Here is a 22,971-nt window from a genome sequence, read left to right on the forward strand (position 1 = left end):
CCACAAGAACAACTGTGAAAAGCTTGTCTGTTGTACAGCCACCTGCTGGGCATACATCCTATGTGTCAGGGAATTTGGCTAGCTTATTTTAACTTCCCATTTATTTATTTTATGATAGTTGCTTTGTTTTTTTTGTTTTTTGTTTGTTTGTTTGTTTGTTTGTTTTCCATCATGGAGATATAGCACACCCAGGGAGGGCCTTTGCTCTGAACCACTTCAGCCAACTAGGTTGTCTTAAGGCATTAGACAGCCCTTTATTTCTCTGCATATGTAAGAGTATTCTGAGAAGTGGCAGAATACTGGCTCATTCTTGCAGTTTCAGCTAGCCAGTAAGTCTTTCCCATTTCCAGGTAAGTGCCTGGCTTAAGGCTTTGTACATGGGTGGTATATGAATAAGGCTGTCAGCTCTGGCCCTCCTTCCTGTACTCCATATATAGCATCCCTGCTTTTCCTTGGCTCAGGCCACAGAATTTTGTCTCCACTGGGTGTGAGCATTCCTAGCCAGCAAATCAGATGCTGAACATTTTTAAGGGCCTAGAGGGAACAGTGTTTGGGGGCAGCTCTCTGTGAACACTGAGTTTCTCCAGCTGTAGAAGGGAATGTGCTTTCCTAAATAAGAAGGAATATGCCAAACATGAGCAGTTGAACAGCACTGAAGTTATTTTTGGGAACCAGGGTCATTCCTTACAGGAAATGAAATCTACAGAGAGGGCTAGTGACTATGAACCAACATTGTCTCTTCATTTACCTTCTCCAGTAGCTGGAGAAAAAGTACTAGTTACAATCTTGAATTAGAAACAGCTTTTGCCAGGCAGTGGTGGCACACGCCTTTGATCCCAACACTTGGGAGGCAGAGGCAGGTGGATTTCTGAGTTTGAGGCCAGCCCGGTCTACAGAGTGAGTTCCAGGACAGCCAGGACTACACAGAAAAACCCTGTCTCAGGAAAACCTAAAAACAAAACAAAACAAAAAAAAACCCCAGCTTTTCAGGCTAGATTAAGTGAGAAGTAGGAAGGATTGCTTTTCCTAAAGGGGGGAATATATATGATGTATATGTATATGATCATTCACTGGCCCCACATTAGTCCTCACATCTTACATAAGTGGAAATTTTTGCCCCACTAAGTCCTTGCTCCAGGCTGATAAATGAGATACCACTGAGGCCTCAAAATTTGTAAGCAGAATTTCATGCATATATACATATCTGCATTATTCTGATTTCAGTTTTATCATAGTAGCAAAATATTAAGAATCATTATTTTAAGCACATTATATAAATAGTCCCTTTTATAAACAAGGTGCTTAAATAAACATCTTTGTTGCTGTCCTGAGATTTTGAACTTTGTATATCCATTAATCTTACCTGAAACACTTTCAAAATATTAGCTAGTTCTTCCAAATACTTTTTTATAATAAGGTTTACATTGTGTATTATTTATATGTAGAAATAAAATGGGACACAAGAACAAACTACATAACTGAGGAGTTGGCTATGCTTGCTTTTTTAAAGTTAAAAGTGAAAGAAAAACTTTAAAGGGAAACTAGAGTTTTTATTTCAGATTTTCAGCTTAAGCACTGTGGGTGTGGGTCAATGATAGAACACCAAGGTTCAGGGTTCAATCTCCAGCACTGAAAAGAAAGTCATTATTTTAGACAGTAGAACTGAAATGTCTCCAAGCTATATCTGAAACTGATCCAGATTGAAGTCTGAAGTACACAACTCTGTAGAGCACTTGCCTGGTAAGTGAAAGACCCCAAGTTCAATTTGAGTACCAGAAAAAAAGAGTAAAAAGCAAAAAGGAATAAGAGCTGGAGAGATGGCTTGATAGAGAAGAGTACTTGCTATACAAGTATAGGTCCTAGGTTCAGATACTAGCACTCAATAATAAATAATAATAATAAAATGCTGGGCCAGGCCACTGGCTGTCACCCCAGGACTGTGGAGGATGGAAACAGGATGATAACTGTGGATTGCTGGCTGCTAGCTTAGCTCCAGTTTCAGTGAAAGAATCTATCTCTCAAAAGAAAAGGTAAATGGTAATTACCTAGTGTGACTAAAATATCAATTAAACTGTTTTTGATTTTTACATTGATGTTTCACTGTTGAAATAAAAACACTTCAGTAAAAATAGAAATACCTGCTTTATGTAATCACAGGAACTAATATTTACACTATTTTTTTAATTTTATGTATTATTGTTTTTATGTGATATGAGGATGGTGTGTGGGTACCATGGTATACATGTTGAACAGAGGACAACCTAATGGAGTCAGTTTTCTTCTACATTTACATGGATCCCAGGAATCAGACTTAGGTTATCAGAGTTGCACATCAAGTGCCTTTCCACATTACATGCTCACAAGCCTTGAACCATATATAAAAATTATTTGTTACTTTTATTTAACTGTATGGATATTTGCCTACAGAGAGAGAGAGAGAGAGAGAGAGAGAGAGACTGTGTGTGTCTGTGTGTCTGTGTGTGTATGTATCTGTGTGTGTGTGTGTGTGTGTGTGTGTGTCTATGTGTTGCCCCTGGCAGCCAGAAGAGGGCATAGTTCCCTTGAGATTGGCACTGCAAATTGTTGTAAGCCTCTATAACTGTTGAGCCATCTCTCCAACCTGAATCTCCTACCTTTGAAACAAGCTCTTATAATTGATTGAACAGATCAAATACCTTGAATAATTAAGTGCTTTTTTGTTGTTGTTGGGGTTTTGTGTGTTTGTTTGTTTGTTTGTTTGTTTGACACAGGGTCTCAAGTAATATAGCTTGGTGTTGAAGTTGCTATGTAGTTGAGGATGACCTTGAACCTCTGATCCTATCATACCAGATGCCTATTTTATAAGGTGCTTGGGATCCCAGGACATCATGCAGGCTAGTCAAGCACTATGTAACTGAGCCATATCCTCAACCTATATTTTGTTTTTTGATGGTGATACACTCTATGTAGCACAGATTGGTATGTAACTCATAGTCCTCCTGCCTCAGCCTCCTACATTCTGGAATTTCAGACATGTACTATCATGCTGGGTCAGCTGTCTCAAATTTTAAAATGAAAAAAAAAATTTAAATTTTAAAGTGAAAAAAGATAGAGAAAATGCCCTGCAGTGACATAGGACTAGGATGACTTGTATTTTATCAGCCAGGGAAAACAAAAGACAAGAGAGCAATACTAAGTTACTGAGACTAGAAGAACCCAGACAGCCTGACTCCAGAGTTCACATGCTTATCAAGGTGATTGCCTCTTTTGATCTCCTGAGTAACTTTGCAGAGGCAGTGTCTGCTTTGCTCCCACACCACTGTAAAGTTCATTCTGGCCGTTCCCCAGGGAGGAAGAATGAAAAGGCAGTTTATCTGTATGAGTAAGCCCAGTTCCAGGATCAGCACTTATAGTAAAAATGAGGTAACATATTCTCTGTGTTTCTCTTTTAACTGAAGTTCTGGACATGAGTATGCTGTTTGGACTTGGACCCTAAACAACATGGAAAGGACAATATTATAATTCTTACATATCACTGTAAAAACCATGATGAAGAGTATCCAACCTAATTGTTCCAGATTTTGTAGTTATATACTTTTATTTGAGACCTTATATATACACCAACTTTCTTAAGGGCAGTGACCATCCTATATGTGTCTAACAATTTTATAAGTGGAATTATATTAGTTTTCTCTACACTTAATATAAGATCAGAAACTCTTTTTCATTAATATGAGGCTATCAAGGCAAAACAAAATAACCCCCAGAACATAACAAATAGGATAAAGATGCAAAGAAATTGGATTTCTTGTGTATGGTTGGTGTGCATAAAGATAATGTGACTGCTATGAAAAACAGTTGCTCCTCAAATAATTGAAAATCGAAGTAGCATAGGACCCATGGGTTCCACTTTGATTATACTCTGAAGAGAAATTATCTATTTGTCCATCTATATGCCTATGTAAGACAGGGTCTCATGTAACCCAGGCCAGCCTCAAACTTGCTATGTATATCTGAAGCTGGGATTACAGATATGTACCATCTTTATTCATGACAGCATTGCATGACTTGGCTGAATGGTAGAAGCAGCCTGTGTGACCACAGTATATGGGTACATAAACAAATCTGGTCCATGGCAAATTTAACTGGATGGTATTCCATTATGATGGGAAAAGAAATCTTGCTACACACAACATGAATGAATGTGAAGATATCATGCTTAGTGTTGAGGTTTTGCCTTTTATATGTATTGTAATGCTAAATACTGGCACTCAAGGCCTGGTTGCCCCCAAGGATGAGAGAATCTGCACATACTTTGCTCCTTAACTTAAAACTACTTGTTTAATAAAGATGCCAATAGCCTAAAGCTGAGCAGAAGAGAGATTGTTGGGCTTCGGTTTCCAAGCGTGGGGTCTTGCAGGACCACAAGGGAGAGATGGAAGTAGGTGGAGAGAGGAGAAGACACACATGAGGTAGGTAAGTCATGAAAACATGACCATGAGAGCTGGTCAATTGGAGTTAAGAGAGGCCCAGATGGAACTGGCAAGTTATAACTGGATTATTAATAGGGAAGTAGACACAATAACATAGAGGGTAGATATCTGCCCAGCTCTAGTGCTTTAAGGCTTATTATAAATATAAAAGTTTTATGTCTTTTATCTAGGAACTGAATGCTCAAAGGTGAGCTAGAAACTTCTGACGGAGGTTAAATAATTACTACAACAGCTTTGTAAATAAATATTAGAAAGCTAGTTATAAATAAATTAAGCTAGTTATAGAACACATAAATACTGTAAAATTTATTTATATGAAGACCCTGGAGTAAAAAAAAAAATCATAGAGACAGACAATAGTAGTGTAGCTGATGTGGATTGAACTGTGTAAGGAATGGGAAGTGGAAAATCATTGCATTTTATGGGCATAGAATCAGCTTTGCAGATGAGAAGCATTCTCAAGACTAGTCACACAGCAATGTGAAAATCCTGAATACTTTTGAACCATACTCTGAAATCTGGTAAGATGGTGAATTTTATATTTAATTTACTTTATTTTTAAAAGATTTATTTTCTAGTTTGATGTACTAAAAACACTTAGAAATAATGATGTTCACTGTAGTGTTGAAACCATGGCCCAGTGGAAAGAAACACCACTCTTGCCAACCAGAGGCTGATTCCAACCTCAAGTAGGAAGCACACAAGATAGTTTGAGGTGGGGTGAGGTTGGTGTGTGCCAGAAAACACAGAAACAACCTAAGTACTTTAATTATATTGAGAAGGAATAGAGACATCTTAAAAAGTCTTTTGTGAATGTAAGAGATATTTTCATAAAACATACTGCCAAGAGCAGGTATTAGTAATCTCTTAGGATTAAACACAAGAGGGGACCCTACAAAGTACTTCTCTGTTTCCTGTATCATGTCCTTCCAGGCACAGATCCTGACCATATCTCTCCAGCACACTGTCAGTTACACTGCATACATGCCTTGAGGACACTTGTGAAGGCTATTCTTATTCATTGTTAAGCTGTTTAGTAAGTACAAAGCTTAAGTCTAAGAAACATACTAAATGATTTCTCATCTCTTCTTAGAGTTTTTTTCACTAGAATGATGGGCAGTTTTTTTTTCTTTTTGTTATTAAAGAGAAATGTTTTAGCTGGTGTTATACTGGCAAAGCAGAGCAAAGCCATTGCCAGATAGTAAAAGAATGACAAATAAACTCTATATTCAAGGCCACTTTTTCTTTTTCATTCCTTTTTCCTTCTTTTTTCTTTCTTTCTTTTTTACCAGAATAACTGATCTAAGACAGTTTTGCCATGTAAATCAGAGTCACCAACTCAAGCACATGAAATATTCTGCAGCTGGGCAGTCAGGGTTTTATGCAAAAATAGGTGGAAGGAAACAGCTTTTACTACTAATCTGTTTTCATATGATTTGATGTTACCAGTCTCATCTTTGAAAATTTAAAGTTAAAAGTCACTCAAAATAATTTAGTTTCTTTCCTCTTTTTCTGTAAATTTAAATCTTCATCTTACTTGTAAAACAAGAAATAATGCCACTGTATGAAGTCAGTTTTCAGTGGCTTTGAGATTTCCATACTGCTGTGGAGCTTTAGAAGACTGCTTTTGGAAAGGGGCAGGGTCTCGGATAGCCTAGACTAGCTTCTAACTTGCTATGTAGCAGAGGATGGCTTTTAACTACTAATCCCCCTTACTTCTATTTCCCAAGTGCTAAAATTACAGAAATGCTCAACCACACCCAACTAAAAGAGTCTCTTCTCCTTTCTGTATGGTCCTAGGAACCAACCCACACCCTTGCATGTGCTTGGCAAGTGTTCTACAACTGAGCTACATCACCAGACACAGTAATGGACTTTTCAAGAGTCACCTAGACTCAAAATGTGAATCTACGATTTCAGAACTATTCAAAGATTTAAACATCACAGTAGTGCTAAAAGACACAACTGGACCAGATTCAGATTAGAACCAAATATCACACACTAACACACAGAGAGATACTGAGGCATAATTTGCAATTATTTAATATCCCCTTGGTATTTTCTTTATGCCCCTAAGAAGGAACACTAGGAGCTGGAGAAATAGTTCATCAGTTAAGAGTGCTTGCTGCTGTTGCAGAGGACCCAGGTCCAATTTCTAGCACACACATTGGCAGTTCACAATCCCTGGTATTTTCAATTCCAGGGGATCCAATGCCTTCTTTTGGCCTCTTTGGGTAATCTCATGTACATGTGCATACAGATTCACCCAGGTACACACACATACACAGATAAAATAAATAAATGTAAAAAAACCCACACACACTAACAATAAAAGCATTAAAATAAAGTCTAAGTATATGATTTAGTTGATAAGAGTGTTTGCCCAGTATGCACAAGGCTCTGGGTTACATCCCAGCACTGCAAAATACAGGCTTGGTGACTCAGATGTATGATTCTAGCACTTGAAAGGTGGAGGCCAGAGGACCAGAAGCTCAATGTTATTTTCAGCTATGAAGGAAGTTTGAGAACATGCTGGGCTTCATAAAGACCTTGTCTTTAAAAAGATGGTGACACATTCTTTTTTGTTTTATTTAATCTTCAGAAGTTAAGAACAACTTTCAACCAATAACACTGAAACAGAAATTAGCGTAGCCCTGTGTATCAGTAGTGTTGTAGAAGTTGGAGATGGGTAAGTTAGTCTACAGCTGAATACCCTGACATTGATAGTGTCATCTGAATACCTACCATCAAATCTGTAGCATCATATTACCCTGAGGAAGAGAAAACCAGGAGAACTTGTTACTTTCATTTCTGTTAACGACACACCATAGCACTGAGGGGACACAGTCTGAGTACTCTGTTATATCCCACAGCTCCTCTGTACACTCCAGATTCTCACAAGCAGCAAAAGCAAATTCTCCTCTTCCAAATTCTTGAAGTGAATTCCTAGAATAGCACAGCACCCACACTGAACAGCTCACAGCTACCTGTAACTCTCTTCTGGCCTTCATAGACACATGTATGTGTATACACATACACAAAAATAAATCTTTTTTTTTAAAAAGGTGGTAATGGTGCATGACTTTAATTCCAACACTCAGCAAGTGGATCTCTGTGAGTTCAAGGCCATCCTGCTCTACAAAATTAATTCTAAGCCAAGCAGAACTACAAAGTGAGATCCTGTCTTATGAAAAATAAGGAGGGCTGGAGAGATGGCTCAGTGGTTAAGAGCACTGACTGTTCTTCCAGAGGTTTTCAGTTCAATTCCTAGCAACCACATGGTGGGCTCATGACCATCTGTAATGGGATCATGCCTTTTTCTGGTGTGTCTGAAAACACCTACAGTGTACTCATCAATAAAATAAATAATTCTTTAAAAAAAAAAGAAAAATAAGGAAGAGAAGTGGAGAGGAGAGAAGAAGAGAGAGTGGTGGTTTGAAGGAGAATGGCTTCCATAGGCTCATGTGTTTGCATAATTCATCTATTTGATGACTTATTTAGAGAGGATTAGGGGGTGTGGCTTTGTTGGAGAATGTGTGACCATATTAGAGGAGGTGTTTCATGTGTTGCTAGGGGTGGGATTTGAGGTTTCAAAAGCATACATAAGGCCCAGTGTCTCTCTGCCTGCTGCCTGTGGGCAGTAAAACTCTCAGCTACTGCTCCGGCACCATGCCTGACTGTCTCCTGCAATGATGATAATGGACGAACCTCCTGGAAATGTAAGCAAGCCCCCAATTAAGTGATTTCTTTTATGAGTTGACTTGGTCACGGTGTCTCTTCATATCAATAGTACACTAACTAAGACAGAAAAAAATATTTACAATAAAAGCAGTTGAGAACTGGAGAAGCATGTGAATGGTAGAACACTTGCTTAGCATGTGTGAAGTCCTCAGTTTGGTCCACAGTACTGAAAAAAAAAATTTAAAAAGCAGGAAGGGGGAATGTAAAGAAGTTTGCCCTCAGGACCAGGAGAAAACAATTCTCTAAGTTCTTGGTACAAAATAAGGAGTTTTATTGTGACGTTTTTAGTTCTCATATAATATACCTGTATTATATCCCCCCTCCATTAAATTTTCCTATTCCTGGACTTCAAATTTGAAAATCAAATGTGATATTTAGCATCCTGGCTTTTAATTTATTGGCATTTTGTATGCATGCATGCATGGATTTAATTCAAAAAATAGATTACAGTCTGTGTTTATTATATTTGAAACAAACAAATAACAAAAACAAAAAATACATTTATAATGATACCATTCATATCAAAAATCTTAGTAGATCATCTCAGAGTCCATCAAATTTCATTCTTTCCAAATAACAACAAAAGACCTCAGAAACCATAGAAACTACAGAGGTTCTGGTACTGCACTGTATCCAAACTGTGAAATCACACATATGCTCCTGTGAAAACATGGTGTGATCTAATGTTATGGGGGAAGAGTACAAATATGGATACAGCAAGGTTTTTTTTTTTCAAGAATCACTTTTAAGTTTGGGGGCAAAACTGACTACTTGTTGTTTAGGGACTTTTTCTTTAACTTGTCATTTGTGAGTGGTGTCCACTGCAGGGAGCAGAACGTAGAACCTTCCAGTCTTCCTATACCTAATCTTCACTGGGCTTCACCTTCCTTCTTTACTCAATCCTCTTTGAAATATCTGGAAGCCAAACCTAATGACTGAGCCTCCTTTCCTCATATTCATCTTTATGATGCATAATTTTTCAAAACAGGCTTTCTTTTACTCAACCATGATATCTTCTGCCAGCACAACTGGCAGAAGCAATGTTTTCTTTTTCTATCATTTTATTTTATTTATTTTTAAGATAAAATCTCATGGAATCAGGCTGGCCTCAAACTCCCTATGTAGCTGACAAATGAGCTACTAGCTGAGCAGCAAACCCCAATTCCTGTTTTCCCTTAATATATAATTCCAAATCTATACTCAATTTCTCTGAAGTTCTAAATATATATTTATACATATGTAAATATATATACACAAATAATGTAAATATAGATATACAACTAATACATGTATAAAATGATTGGTCTGCCCAAATCAGAGTTTAAACAAATAAAAACCCTTGACCAAATCTGCATCAACCGTGGTTTTATATGCAGTGATTCTTGTTATCTACTTAATCAAACCGTTTCCATTCTTTTTTTGTCTTGAGCTACAAGGCTGTTGATAGGCCAAGTCAGTTATCCTGTAGAAATATTTTTCAAGTGTGCAACTTGAAGGCTAAATAGGAATATAGTCTCATGGAAGGAAACACTTGAAGCATTGCCAAGTAAATAATTGAAGCCTTAAAGGATTTTATTACCTCCCTTGAAATTAGTCCTTTGGGTACTTATTTCCAATTTCCAAATGAAATCAAATCAAATAGGCCCCTTGTGAATTTGCTGAATGTATCCTACTTTCCTGTATAATAAGATTTGCCTATTGAGAGGATCATGCCCAAGTGTTTTTTTTTAAACTGATGTACTGTTTATTACTGGAGCTCATATAATGTTCAGATTTTAGTGAGCTGGCCATTTAAGCTGAGGTGACCTGGCTCTGAATCCTCTCCCCTTATTTCTCTTCCCTTACTCATAATTTGTTTGAAGGTAGATGTAGAGAGAATCCCTTGTGTACTATATGGAAGCATCACCTGTCAGTAAAAAGCTGATGGCCTATTAGCTAAGGCAGGAAATAGGAGGTGGGAGTTCCAGTAGAGAGAGAAGAACTCTGGGATAGAGTCAGGCTCAGAAACAGATTTGACCCAAACTTTGAGGAGATACGTACATGAAACTATGAGGTAACCAGCTACAACCTACTTCTGAAAATTGGCTTCTGCCTTCCACACACAATCCAGTGTTGTTCGGGTATGTGTGTGAGCACACACAATCATTAAATAAATAAATAAATAAATAAATAAATAAATAAATAAATAAATAAATAATAAGGTGATTAAAATTGTAAATGTCCCAACATAGATCTGTCTATGATAGTCAAAGAATTGAATAAATGGGTTAATTAAGTTATGAGTTAGTTGGGGAATGAGCAAAAGCTTGTGGCCTAGGCATTTGTTCATAAATAATAAGTCTCAGTCATCATTTCAGGAACTGGGGCACAGGTGGGAAAGCCCTTGGTTATAGGTAGGGTCTCACTATGCAACCCAGGCTGGACTCAGCCCTGCCCAGTGCTGTGATTACTGATATGTGCTGCCATGTGTAGCTCATTCTCACCTTCAGGTTGTGGCTACATCTAATCACAGCTCTCATCTCTTAAACCTGGATACATTAGGAACTCGATGGGCAACTTTATTATGCTTTTAAATCTTCAAGGTACACATTGTCAGCTTCGTTTTCCAGGGTCACTTAAAAGCATTAGCTGCCAGCACTAATGGCAGAAGTTGGAATCTCAGAACCCACCTTGTGGAAGAAAACCTACATCTGAAACTTGGCTTCTGCCTTCCACACACAATGCTGTGGTGATCTGTGAGCACACACAATCATTACATACATACATACATACATACATACATACATACATACATACTTGTGATTAAAAGTGTAAGTGCTCCAACACATATCTGTGTTACTGAATTTTGTTTATTTATTCTGAAACAGAATCTCCTGTATCCCAAGCTGGCCTTGAACTCACTATAGGAGCAAGACCTTCAACTTGTTTGCTTGTGTTACATCTCAAAGAAACTTAGTACAAATGGCTAACTGAGGTTTCTATTTAACATATCAAGGCGGACTATGGCCACTAGGCTCTCAGCATCACAAGTACCTGTTACAGAGTCATCTAGTCTGGCATACCCTGCCCCCTACCCTAAACCTTTCTAGCCCCCTGAGATTCACGTTCCTTCCCCCAGCTTCTCTGATTCCTATATAATCCAGTTGTTTTGGCTACATGCCCTCTTAGTTTTAGTGCTCTTGATTCCTCTGAACTCTCTTGGTCTCCTGGCTAGCTCCTGGCCTCTTAGTGCCCCTCTTTCCTCTTTTCTCTCCTCTCTCACCACCCTCCTCCCCCTGGTCCAGTTCAGTTTGCAGGCCATGTTTAGTCTGGACTCTTCCAGATGCCTCTGTCTATGCTTCCCCCCGAACCCCATATTTACAATAAACCTTCTCTTCAACCTTGGCTCTGTCTTGTCCTAATTTTTTCATTTAGTTTGTTTGTCCTGGAACTGGCTTTGTAGATCAATCTGGCCTTGAACTCAGCGATTTGCCTGCCTCTGCTTCCCTAGTGCTGGGATTAAGGTAGTGTGCCACTATGCCCAGCCTGACCTTCAACTTCCTACCCTCCTGACCAGTACCCATCTTCACTAACATCTTGCACTAATTTAATATTGTTTCTTTAATGTGTTCTTCCTCTGTTAAAGTTGGTTTAGAAACTAGAATCTAGCAGCTCTCCATGCACTGAGCAGCCTGAGGTCTTAGACATTAGTGGGCATGTGCCATACCAGGCTGTTTTTCACTGTTTTGGACCACAGTACAATCAACGTGCTAATCGCCAGTCTCACTAAGTCAACCAGTTTGAGATCTTTGTTTCACTTTAATATCTATTTTCTCCACCTTATTTCCCTACAGAACGCCAATTGGGAGATCCTTTTACTGCTTCAGATTTGACAAAGCTAATTATTACTCCTTCCTCCTTCCTTTCCCTCCCCCTCCTGCTCCAGCTGAGATGTTACCTGGCCTTTCGTGACCTTGAGCTCACTAGGCAGCTAAGTATGACTTGAAACTACTGATCCTCTCCTGTCTCTGCCTCCAGAGTACTGGGATTATAAATGTTCACCACTGTACCCAGCTCAATTTTTGTTTGTTTTTGAAGATAGAGTTTCTTTGTGTAGTCTTGTCTGTCCTGGAACTAGCACTGTAGACCAAGCTGGCCTTGAACTAATAGACATGCTCCTGCCATTGCCACCCAAGTGCTGGTTTTAAAGGCATGTATCAATTTTTTTTTTTTTTTTTTTGAGACAGGGTTTCTCTGTGTAGTCCTGGCTGTCCTGGAACTCACTCTGCAGACCAGGCTGGCCTCGAACTCAGAAATCCACCTGCCTCTGCCTCCCAAGTGCTGGGATTAAAGGCATGCACCACCACTGCCCAGCTCAAAAATGTTTTTAATACTTAAATTGAACACTGTTTGACATAAGCTCAGATCTATACAAGCCCAGCTTTGAACTTTCACCGTGACAGTTCTGTTGGGTGGTGCTGGTACCGAGTCACCTCACTCAGAGCTCCAGTCATCAGACAATTCCTGTCTTACTTTGTCTCAACTTTAATGTTTAATTGGTACTTCCCTGTGGTTTGTGCCACTGTGAATAAGATATAAGAGAATGCTCCCTGGGGGCATCGTGATTTATACACCCAGATGCAAAGATAGCTGAGTCTTATGAGAAGATTTTGATGAGTGAAGCTGTGATTCAACAGCATGTCCAGACAATCTCATCACTAGTTATGAATAGCCTAGGGTCATTCATCATTCCAAGGCATTCCCTTTCCAGTCCCCATCCCATCCCTGAAGGTCAATGGGTGACATCCCAAGGAGTAGTATAACAGGGTTATACATAGGTGGCTTAAGCCAAGTGTTCACTGTTTAATTCGGCTCGGTAGTAAAGGGAATGTTAGATGTGTTAGATGGAAATCTGGTCATAGCACACTCACTTCTTTTAGACAGGCATACTCATGACTATTTGGCTTATTTTTAGTGAGATACTGGTGTCATGCTTATGCAGAGGGAATGAGACCAGTGGACTGAGAATTGACAGGCCTTTGGTGTGAGTCACAGCTCTGCTCAGGCTATTCATCTCTCAGAACAGCATTTAAAATGCTGTTTTAAACTGGAGTATTAGCCAAGCAGTGGTGGTGCACACCTTTAACCCAGAACTAGGGAGGCAGAGGCAGGAGGATCTCTGACTTGAAGACCTACCTGACCTATAGAGTGAGTTCCAGGACAGCTAAAGCTACAGAGAGAAACCCTGTCTCAAAAACAAAAAGACCACCACCACCACCACCACCAACAACAACAACAACAACAACAACAACAAACCCACTTGATTTCTGGGATTTGCATTCCAGGAGACATTTGAGCTGCTGAGATAGGGATCAGATTGAATGTGAGCCCAGTTGAGGTGTCTGTGTCTTCTCATTCCATTGTCCTTGGCTTAGACCTCCTGAGTTCATGACATACAGAATGCACTGGCTGGTTTTTTATTTGTTAATTCTTGAGATAGAGTCTCATGGTTTGAGCACTCTAGCAACTGAGCTATATCCAAAGCCCCCAAGATGTTTTGTTATCTCCAGTCTACTCATAAGAATGCAAGTCACAAAATGTAAGACTGGCTGCCTTTTCTTCCAGTCCCAAATTCCCAGAGAAATCCGCAGTAGAATATATTTAAAATTAATTTTTATTAGTGTGCAAGTGTATGCAAGCATGATACATTTATGTGGCTTTGTGTGCCACAGTGTACAAGTGAAGACTGGAGGACAATTTGTGGAGTTGGCTTTCTGTATTCACCTTTATGAGCACAGTTTACTGGTCTTTCATGTCAAGTAAATACCTTCTGATGGTTGTATCTACCTGTGTCTGGGCCGTTTGGCTTCCTGTCACTTATATTTAAAGTTCTGTTTTAAAATGGATTATTTACTAGTGACAGAGGAGCTAGAGATAAGATTGAAGTACATTACCTATCACATAGGAAATATCACAATAAATCCCCATTATTTTGTGCAATTAATAGGTGAGAAGGTAGGAAGGCAGGAAGGAATTCATGAAGGCAGGTTAGCTGGCAGGTTGGTGGCATTCTGACTGTAACCTCTGTTCAAGACCAGCCTGGGATACATAGGGACTGTCACTTGAACACAAAGGAAAAGGCTAAAGAGAGGGTAGTAGGATAGGGAGACTGAGGGGTAGGGGAGGAGAGAGGAAATGAGAGAGGAAAGGAAGTGGGCAGAGGAGTAGGAAGAGCAGGTAGGTAGAAGGGTGAAGGGGGGTAGGGGTGAGGCCAGTAGCACCAGGGAGGGAGGAGAGGGACCGATGTGGAACACTGAAAGTTATTGCAGGGATGGGTAGGAACTCACTAAGCAGAGTAGGGGGAATGTCATTTAAAAGCAAGTAATTTTTTCGATTTATAAAACCTAAATAAACTTCGCTTTGCTTGCTGCAGGGTGGCTTGTGCCCCCATGGCCTGACTGGGACTGATAGGGTGCTTGTTTAGCCATAGGTTCTATCCCCAGCATGAAATAAAACAAGTGTGGTGATGCAAAACAGTGATCCCAGCAACAGGATCAGAAGAATTTCAAGGTTAAATTTTGTTATATAATAGTAGTCGAGGACAGTGCTTTAGGAATCTTGGTGGTTTCTAATTTTCTTTTATGGGAAAGAAGTTGGGACTGTAATGGCCCAGGATTATGGAAGAAGGGGTGAGAAGTTGAATCCCTCCTCTTTCCCAACCTACTTAGTAGGGTTTCATCAATCCTAGTAAGAATTTATTACCCTGACAGTTATCAGGCTTCACTCCTTGTTTGATGTTACAAGTCCCTGAATATGCAGATGAAGCATCTTCCAACACTTCTGTCCAGGCCAATTGTACACAAACCTTGCCCAGAGGTCCCGGCCCTCTCTCCAGGGATGTAAATATCCCTTTCTCCTCCTCCTCTCCCATTAAACTGTACCAATGTTCCAAAGCTGTTCCCTGGTGTGTGTGTTCTTTGCTGAAGCACCCACGTGTGCTCTACTAAGCTTCTCTCCCTCCAGTTCAGCCTGGTGCACAATGGACTTGGGAGAAATGAACACCGGTCAGCACCCAAACCACCCAACCCACCCAATGCATGATTTTGTTGGTGCAGCAGAGCATGCTGGTTTTGCTTTTGCTTTTGGTGCTGGGAAGGGAGTCTAGAACCTTGCTGGATAAACACAGTGGTCTATCTACCAATGAGCTGCATCCTAGCTCTAATCATGTCTGTAAAAATAAACTGTTACCTTTCCTCTTGCCTCCCTCTTCCCTCTTCTCCTCAATATCTTCCTTCTCTTCTTTCCTCATCTCTTCCTTCTCTTCCTCCTTCCTCTTCCTCCCTCCTCCTTTTTCCCCTCTCTTCTTCTTTTTCCCCTCCTTCTCCCTCTTTCTCCTTTTTTCCCTTGCTTCTTCTCTTCTCTCCTTTACCCTCCATTGAGTCTTACTATGTAGTCAGACAGACTGGTCTCAAATGGTCTTTCTTGCCTCCACCTCCATAGCACTTGTATCTCAGGCTGTAAACCCTACTATTCTCTAGTTTGTGAAAGGATCATGCTTTCCCTCATGCGATCCTAAATTCTAAAGATTGGTCTCTGGCACACACCCAGCCATCTTTCCTCAGCCCCAATCCACTTGGAAGAAAGTCTGTTCATCTGGAGAGAAACTGTACCTGCTGTCTGGATGAGGCCCAGGCTGACTGTGGAAGACAAGGAGGAAGAGTACAGTGAGATATCCTCCACCCATCATTCCACTGTAATTCTTTTGATGTCATAAAACCTTTAGTGGGCTGGAGAAAGATTCTCCTTCTACTTCTTTCTGCCTGAGCAGCCAGCAGTAGGAACCTTGAATGGGCAGCCAAGCTTGCTAACACCAGCTTGGGTGCTTTCCCAAGACTCTTCCAACGTTGCAATTCTATGAATGGCAATATCTGTTTCTAATCTAGTTCCTTTGAGCCAAGAAACAAAATTTTTAAAACTATATTACCTTAGACACAGACACACAAGAAGAACAGAAATAGTCTTATAATTTTATTTTTGTAAAGTTAAAATGTTTTGCTTCATCTTTTAACCAAATTCATTATAAAAATATACAATTGCTTATATATAACTATTCATAAGAAGGAAAAAATTTACACCGGAAAATTCCAACCTGAACATCAGAAATGCAAAGAGATAGGTGTGCTGTGGTCCTGGAATGGGAGAGAAGGCTAAGTCAGCAATATCTCAGGCCTGACTTAATCACAGCCACAGTGGCTGAGCTCACTGTGAGCAGAGCTTCCTGCATATTCTGCAGGCTTTGACTGCATCAGGAAATAAAGTATGTGCAATTATATTTTTTGGCCAGTCTAGCCTTTTATTAAAATATTCATAGTGCTTATGATGTCAGCGACAAGGCCAAAGGTGAGAAAATGCATTAACTATTCTCTCAAGCAAGAGCAGAAAAAAAACACAGATATTTCCTTTCTAACTGACATAGGAATCAAGGGGTAGAAAGGACCATATAAAGATCCCCTTCAATTCTTTCACCAATATCTAAGTTGGTCCCCAAGTTTTGCAAAGGTACAGCTCTCTTGGTTCCCACAACAGTGCCTGGCACGTGAGAGATCCCTGGTAAATAATAAGCACATGTGTTAATAAAGCAGTTTTGGAAATCTAAAGCTCTTTGTTTAAAGTGATTCAGAAAAACAAACAAACACTGAATTATAAACCCATAAAGGCAGACACTGGCTCTTTAGAGAATCTGACAAAATTGCCAGTAAATATTAAAATGAATTGGCCAAGAGGTCTTCTAGTTGGGAGTGTAGGCCATCTGTTCTACTTAATAATACTCATTCCAAACAAAACAAAAAAACAAAAGGAAAAAGGGAAGGGGGGAGGAAGAGTCTGGGAGGAAAAGAAAATATACATGGCATGCAGTGCTAGGCATGGAGCTTAGTTGATAGAGTATTTGCCTAGCTAGCCTTTACCATCACCTGAAAAAAAGAGCCCCCCAAAATGGAATCAACCTAACAACAGCGATATGGGTATGGTAGGTCATGCCTGTTATCCTAGCACTTGGGAACCAGAGCAGGAACTCAGAAATTCAAGGTCACATCCGCCACATAATGAGTTTGAGACAAATCTGAGCTTAAAGACTGCCTCAAAACCAACCAACCAATCAAGCAACAAAATCATATTTTATATTCCAAATCTGGTGTCTAAAAACTTATCTGTTAATTCACTGATGGTCAGCATGTGCCAAACATCAAGTAATCATTAACAGTAATTGAGAAAACCTGTTTCAGTAAAAGAAACACTCTGGCTTAAGGATTTATACTCCTGAAGTTGACAGTTTTAGGTTAAAGCACTGAGTAGTTAATGACTCAGACAAATGGAATTGCCCTAAATGTTTATCAGTAGGAAATGAGTTATAATACACTTGTGTGTGTGTGTGTGTGTGGGGGGGTGCTAGTATCTAGATTTCTCTGGTTTTTCTGGATCTTACCTTGTAGTCCAGGCTAGTCTCAACCTCAGGGATCTGCCTGTCTTTGGTGCCCTACCCCAATGTTGGAATTAAAGGCGTGTGCTACCACACCAATTGTGATACTTTCACAAGTCACAAGACTGTACTTTCAGTTAAAATCTTGTTTCGCCAAAAATTTATTGGCAAGAAATTTAATGTCTGGTAAATAAGAAAACATCAGAGCAAGGATCACACCTATTTCCTAGCCATACCCATTTCCTAGTCTGTTTAAGGCAGCCATTTCCCTCTGTTTTCTCATTATTCAGTCCTGTCCATCCCAGGGGTGAGTCAAAATGCTGGAGGGGGTTCCATGTAGGTAACAGCTCCAGGCATGAGAATATGGTTCATTCAGGCTCTGAAGCAACCTGAGACTATGTAAAAGAGTATAGTTTAAGAATGGGGCAGGGGTGGAAGTACAGTTTAAAAATGGGAGAACAAGCTGGGTAGTGATCATATACACCTTTAATCCCAGAACTCAGGAGGCAGAGGCATGTGGATCTGAGTTCCAGTCCAGTCTGGTCTACAGAATGAGTTCCAACACACCCAGGGCTACACAGTGAAACCCTGTCTCAAAGAACCAAAGGAAGGAAGGAAGGAAGGAAGGAAGGGAAGGAAGGAAGGAAGAAAGAGGGAAAGAGGGAGGGAGGAAGAAAGGAAGAATAGGGGGATACAACCTAAGAGTAGGGGGCCTGAGAGTGAGAGGAACTGCAGCCTGACAGTGGGGATTGCTACCTGATAGTGAGGGACTAGAGCCTGATAGTGGGAGTTCAGAGCACAATAGTGGAGGTCCAGAGCATAATAGTTGGTGAGGCAAAGTGAAGTGTCACATCAGGAGTTAGGGACCAGATAGTGAGGGCAAGAGCCTTATAGTTGGGAGGCAGAATAGGGTGTCACAGTATGAGAACAAGGGCATATAGTCTGACTTTAGGGGTATACAATCTGCAGGTGGGGAGCCATACACTGAGAGTGGGAATTCTCATACTCAGTATAGAGGCCTGAGGCCTGAGAGCAGGGATGCTCTTGTAAATGGGCTGCTGGATCTTCCATGTCTAAATGAGTGGCAGGTAGCATAGATCCTGCACCTTTTAAAGTGGTGTTGTGTACATGATGTTTAGTAGCAGGCAGTGGTGGGCAGTCAGGCCTCTGACATGCTGGAAAAGAGCAGGAAGATGGGAAGGACCCAGAGGTTGGCTTTCCCATCACCTGGTCAGTCACTTGAGGTCACTAGGTGCAGGTGGGTAGAGATGGGTCCACCACCATCTGACTCTCTCTCTCTCTGATCTAGACTCTACTCACCTGCTGTCATCTCCATGCACAGCCCATTCCCTGGATTTGTACACTGATTTGAACTTCTTAGATATAGTTGGATATATCTTATTTTGTCCTAATTTTTGACTCAGAGCTGGCCTTGAATTTGTTATGTACCTCAGTACAGCCTTGAATTTCTGATCTTTCCTCTGCTTCCCAAATTCTGGGATTACATGTATATAAGGCTTCCAGAAAAACAGGAAGCTGTTCAACCACTTCTCACTTAAGTTGCCTTTGGTTGTGGTGCTTTAATTGTCTTAGTCAGGGTTAATATTGCTCTGATGAAACACCAAGACTAAAGCAACCTGGGAGGAAAGGGTTTATTTGGCTTATACTTCCACATCATAGTTCACCACAGGAAGTCAGGACAGAGCAGGAACCTGGAGCCAGGAGCTAATACAGAGGCCATGGAGGAGTGCTGTTAACAGGTTTGCTCAGCCTGCTTTTTATAAAGCCCAGGACCACCAGACCAGGGGTGTCACCATCCATAATGAGTTGGGTCCTGTTATGTCAATCACTAATTAAGAAAATGCCCTACAGGCTTGCCTGCAGTCTGTTCTTCTAGAGGCATTTTCTTAGCAAAGGTTCCTTCCTCTCATGACTTTAACTTGTGTGGAGTTGACATAAAACTATCCAACACAATCACAGTAACAAAAACCAACTAATACAACCATAAACAAAAGAGAGTGCAAATCTTAGGCATTTGTATGTGGGTTTTCCAAGCTAACTTGTCTTCCTGGTTCACATGGGTAAGTGCCTCAGCAGTCTCAGACTTCAGACTGATGGGGAAACCTGGAAGATTCCTGGAGAGCAGCTAGTCCTTAGTCAACAATGGAAGCCTAGAAATGTTGACTCTGATATCAGCAAAGGAATCAGCCACAACAGGGTAAATAAACTCATCAATTGAACATAAAGTGTATAATCTTCCTTCTGTCAAGACCCTTTTATTCTGGGCTGCTACAAGAAGATTTGGACTATGCTTTGAGTGGCTCTTACCAGATCAGTTAAGGAAATCTGAACAACCTTTCAACCGAGACTTCCCATGTGTATGGCCCTGAGGCATAAGTTAGAAGAATGAAGAGGCAGAGATAGGTGCTAGTTTTCAAGCTGTGCCTTGTGGACTTCTCAAGGGCCCAGTGATCCTTGGGAGTTCCTGGGTGTGCTTACGTGTTCCATATCAGTGTCATGTTTTCAGCCTAAGAATAAAAATTTAAAGACTAAAAAGGCTGGGATTTGGGGGTAAGGGGTGGGTGGGAATGGAGGTAGAAAACAGGGCATAGCTTAATTAGTGGAGTCTTTGTCTAGCATGCAGAAAGCCCAGAGTTCCAGAAAACGGGGTGTGGTGGTAAATGCCTGTAACCCCATAATTCAGGAGGTGGAGACTAGAGGATCAGGAGGCCATCTTCTTTCACTACATAGTAAGTCAAGGCTAGTTTGGGCTGTAGAGGACCCACTCTATACAGGGTCTCACTCTGTAGCCCTGACTGTCTGACTGTCCTAGAGCTCATTATGTAGACCAAGCTGTTCTGGAATTCACTTTGTAGATCAGGCAGGCCTCAAACTCACAGAAATCCACCTGTACTCTGGACAGATTTGTCTTTCTGCTGTGTCTGGCAGGCAAACATGAATTGCAAAAGAATACTATAAACTGGGGAATTCATAAACAGCAATTTTTTTGTCTAGAGGGTGGTTAGGTTGTCCAGTGAGGACTTCCAAGATGGCACCCTGTAACTGTATCCTTAAGAGCAGAAGGAACAGCTTATCCTTCATAGTAGAAGGTAGAGGAAGGAGAGACCAGACTGAAGTTCATGGACCTGGTCCTTAATCCTGTTATTGAGCATCAACCTTTCTGACTAAATCAGCTCTTTTCCTGCCATTCCTCTTAGTATCAAGCTGGGAGGCCTACAGTTTAGAAAGGACATGTTGGAATCAATGTGGGGCCCAAGGAGGCCCTGGTCACTCTTTATGTTTGTGTGCTTTACTGAGCATGCTCAAGATTGTTTAGAAATAGGCAGGAAGCTAGCATATATGGGCATGAAAGGCATAGTAGTCATTGCTTATATCTCATGCCTAAGCCAGATGATGGGGGGGTCTCCGTTTTTCTTGTCTTTTTCTAAGATGGGGTCTCCTGTGCCCAGGCTGGATGCAGCTCCCCATGTGATTGATGATGGTTTTTAACTCTTATCTTTGCTTCTCCAACACAGAGTGCTGGGATTACAGATATATAGTGTTGTGCTTGCTTTATGCGGTTCTGGGGATCAAACTTTGGGCTTCATATGTGCTAGGTTAAAAACTCTACCACCAGAACTACATCCCCAACCCCTCTTCTCCTATTTTTATGGAACCTAAGAATAAGTCATGGACTCATTCTAGTTAGTATTTTAAATCCTTCCTATTAATCACTTATAATTTATTATCATCTGGTAATAATAGACTACATATACTTAAATATTGGTCATCAGGTGATAGTATTATGTGATGGAAACATTTAAAAGCTAAGAATATATTTCTTTCAAGAGGTGCAAAAAGCTTTACATTATAATCACAGAAGACTTAATAGAGTGCTAGAACCCCAGAAAGGAAGGTGCAGACTTTATGCCTGCAAAGTGAGAGTATATACTATGCCCACGTTAACAAAAATGATCAGTAGGATTAAAGAGAAACATTTTAAAGTCTTTGCTACATAGTCAAGTCTCTACCTCTTGGAACCTTCCTATGATCAAAGCACTCAGGAGATGTAATCAGAAGGTTCAGAAGTTCAAGATAGTGAGGTTGAGACCAACCTGAGCTGTAAGAGACTCTGGCCCTAAAACCAAACCAAACAAAATACAAATTTCACCCTGTCAGCTAGGCTGTTTCAGGTATGATAATTTTTAGCAATGTATGTTAGTCAAAGAGAATTTGTTTGAGATCATAAGCTTTTCCTATTTATTATTTTTATTTTAGATAGTCTCACTCTGAAGCCCAAACTGATCTGGAACTTGCAATGTTTGATCCTCCTACCCTAGCCTTCTTGCTACAATAGACTTTAGCAACTCTCCAGCTGAGTGTTCTAATTAGAATTAATATTTTTATTCATATGCGGGTGGGGCAAGCAGACTGGGGTATATAGCTCAGTGGTAGCACACTTCTCTAGTATGTACCAGGACATGGATGCATTCTTGACCCTGGAAAAAGATTTTTTTTAAAAAAAAAGGAAAGAAAATATAAAATACAGATAGTAATGTCAACGTTTCATTTTTAAGGCATGGAAAACGTTTTGCATCAGTTCTCCCAAATTTTAGTAACTGTTTACCACCCTTCTGGCAGTTAGGTTTTCTGGTTATGCTGACATTTGCGAGGTTCCCTTTTCTAGTCTGCCTTCACCATAGCCCCTATCAGTTCGTAGAATGCTTTCAGCCCAGGGCTGACTTCCTCCTGACCCTGGGGCCCAGTCTTCTACGGATGGCAGCTGGCTCAGGCTTCTCTATCCGCCGCTTCTTCTCTTCCCGTCCAATCTCCCCACCCTTCCCACCCCCCTTCCAGCAGGCTGTTTTCTTTCTATATATGGTAATACTGCTCACTAGCATAAGCGGCTAGCTTCCCGGGAAGGCTGGAAAGTGACATCACCCTAACATAAACTTTCTGACACTGGCTGCACTCTTCTCTGTTAGCAACCGGGAGGGTTTATTGTTAAGGCAGCTGTAACTGGGAGCTGCTGCAAGCTCTGAGTAGTAGTGCTAAGAAGTAGCCAGCCTGGCAGGCGCCTATTGCGCAGTAGTGAAGCTGCCATCGCAGCACCATCGCAGCACGCGCCACGCCCTTATTCCAGCCAGTGTACTAGTTCCTCCTGCCCGCTCAGTCAGTAGCGATATCTGCTAGGCTCTCAGGCCCAGATGGTGGGACCCAGATGGGAGGATTTGTCCAAAATCACGTGGATTAGCACACACACACACACACACACACACACACACACACACACACACACAC

Source organism: Grammomys surdaster, unplaced genomic scaffold (assembly GCF_004785775.1).
Source record: "Grammomys surdaster isolate TR1022 unplaced genomic scaffold, NIH_TR_1.0 181, whole genome shotgun sequence".
In the NCBI taxonomy this organism is placed as follows: domain Eukaryota; kingdom Metazoa; phylum Chordata; class Mammalia; order Rodentia; family Muridae; genus Grammomys; species Grammomys surdaster.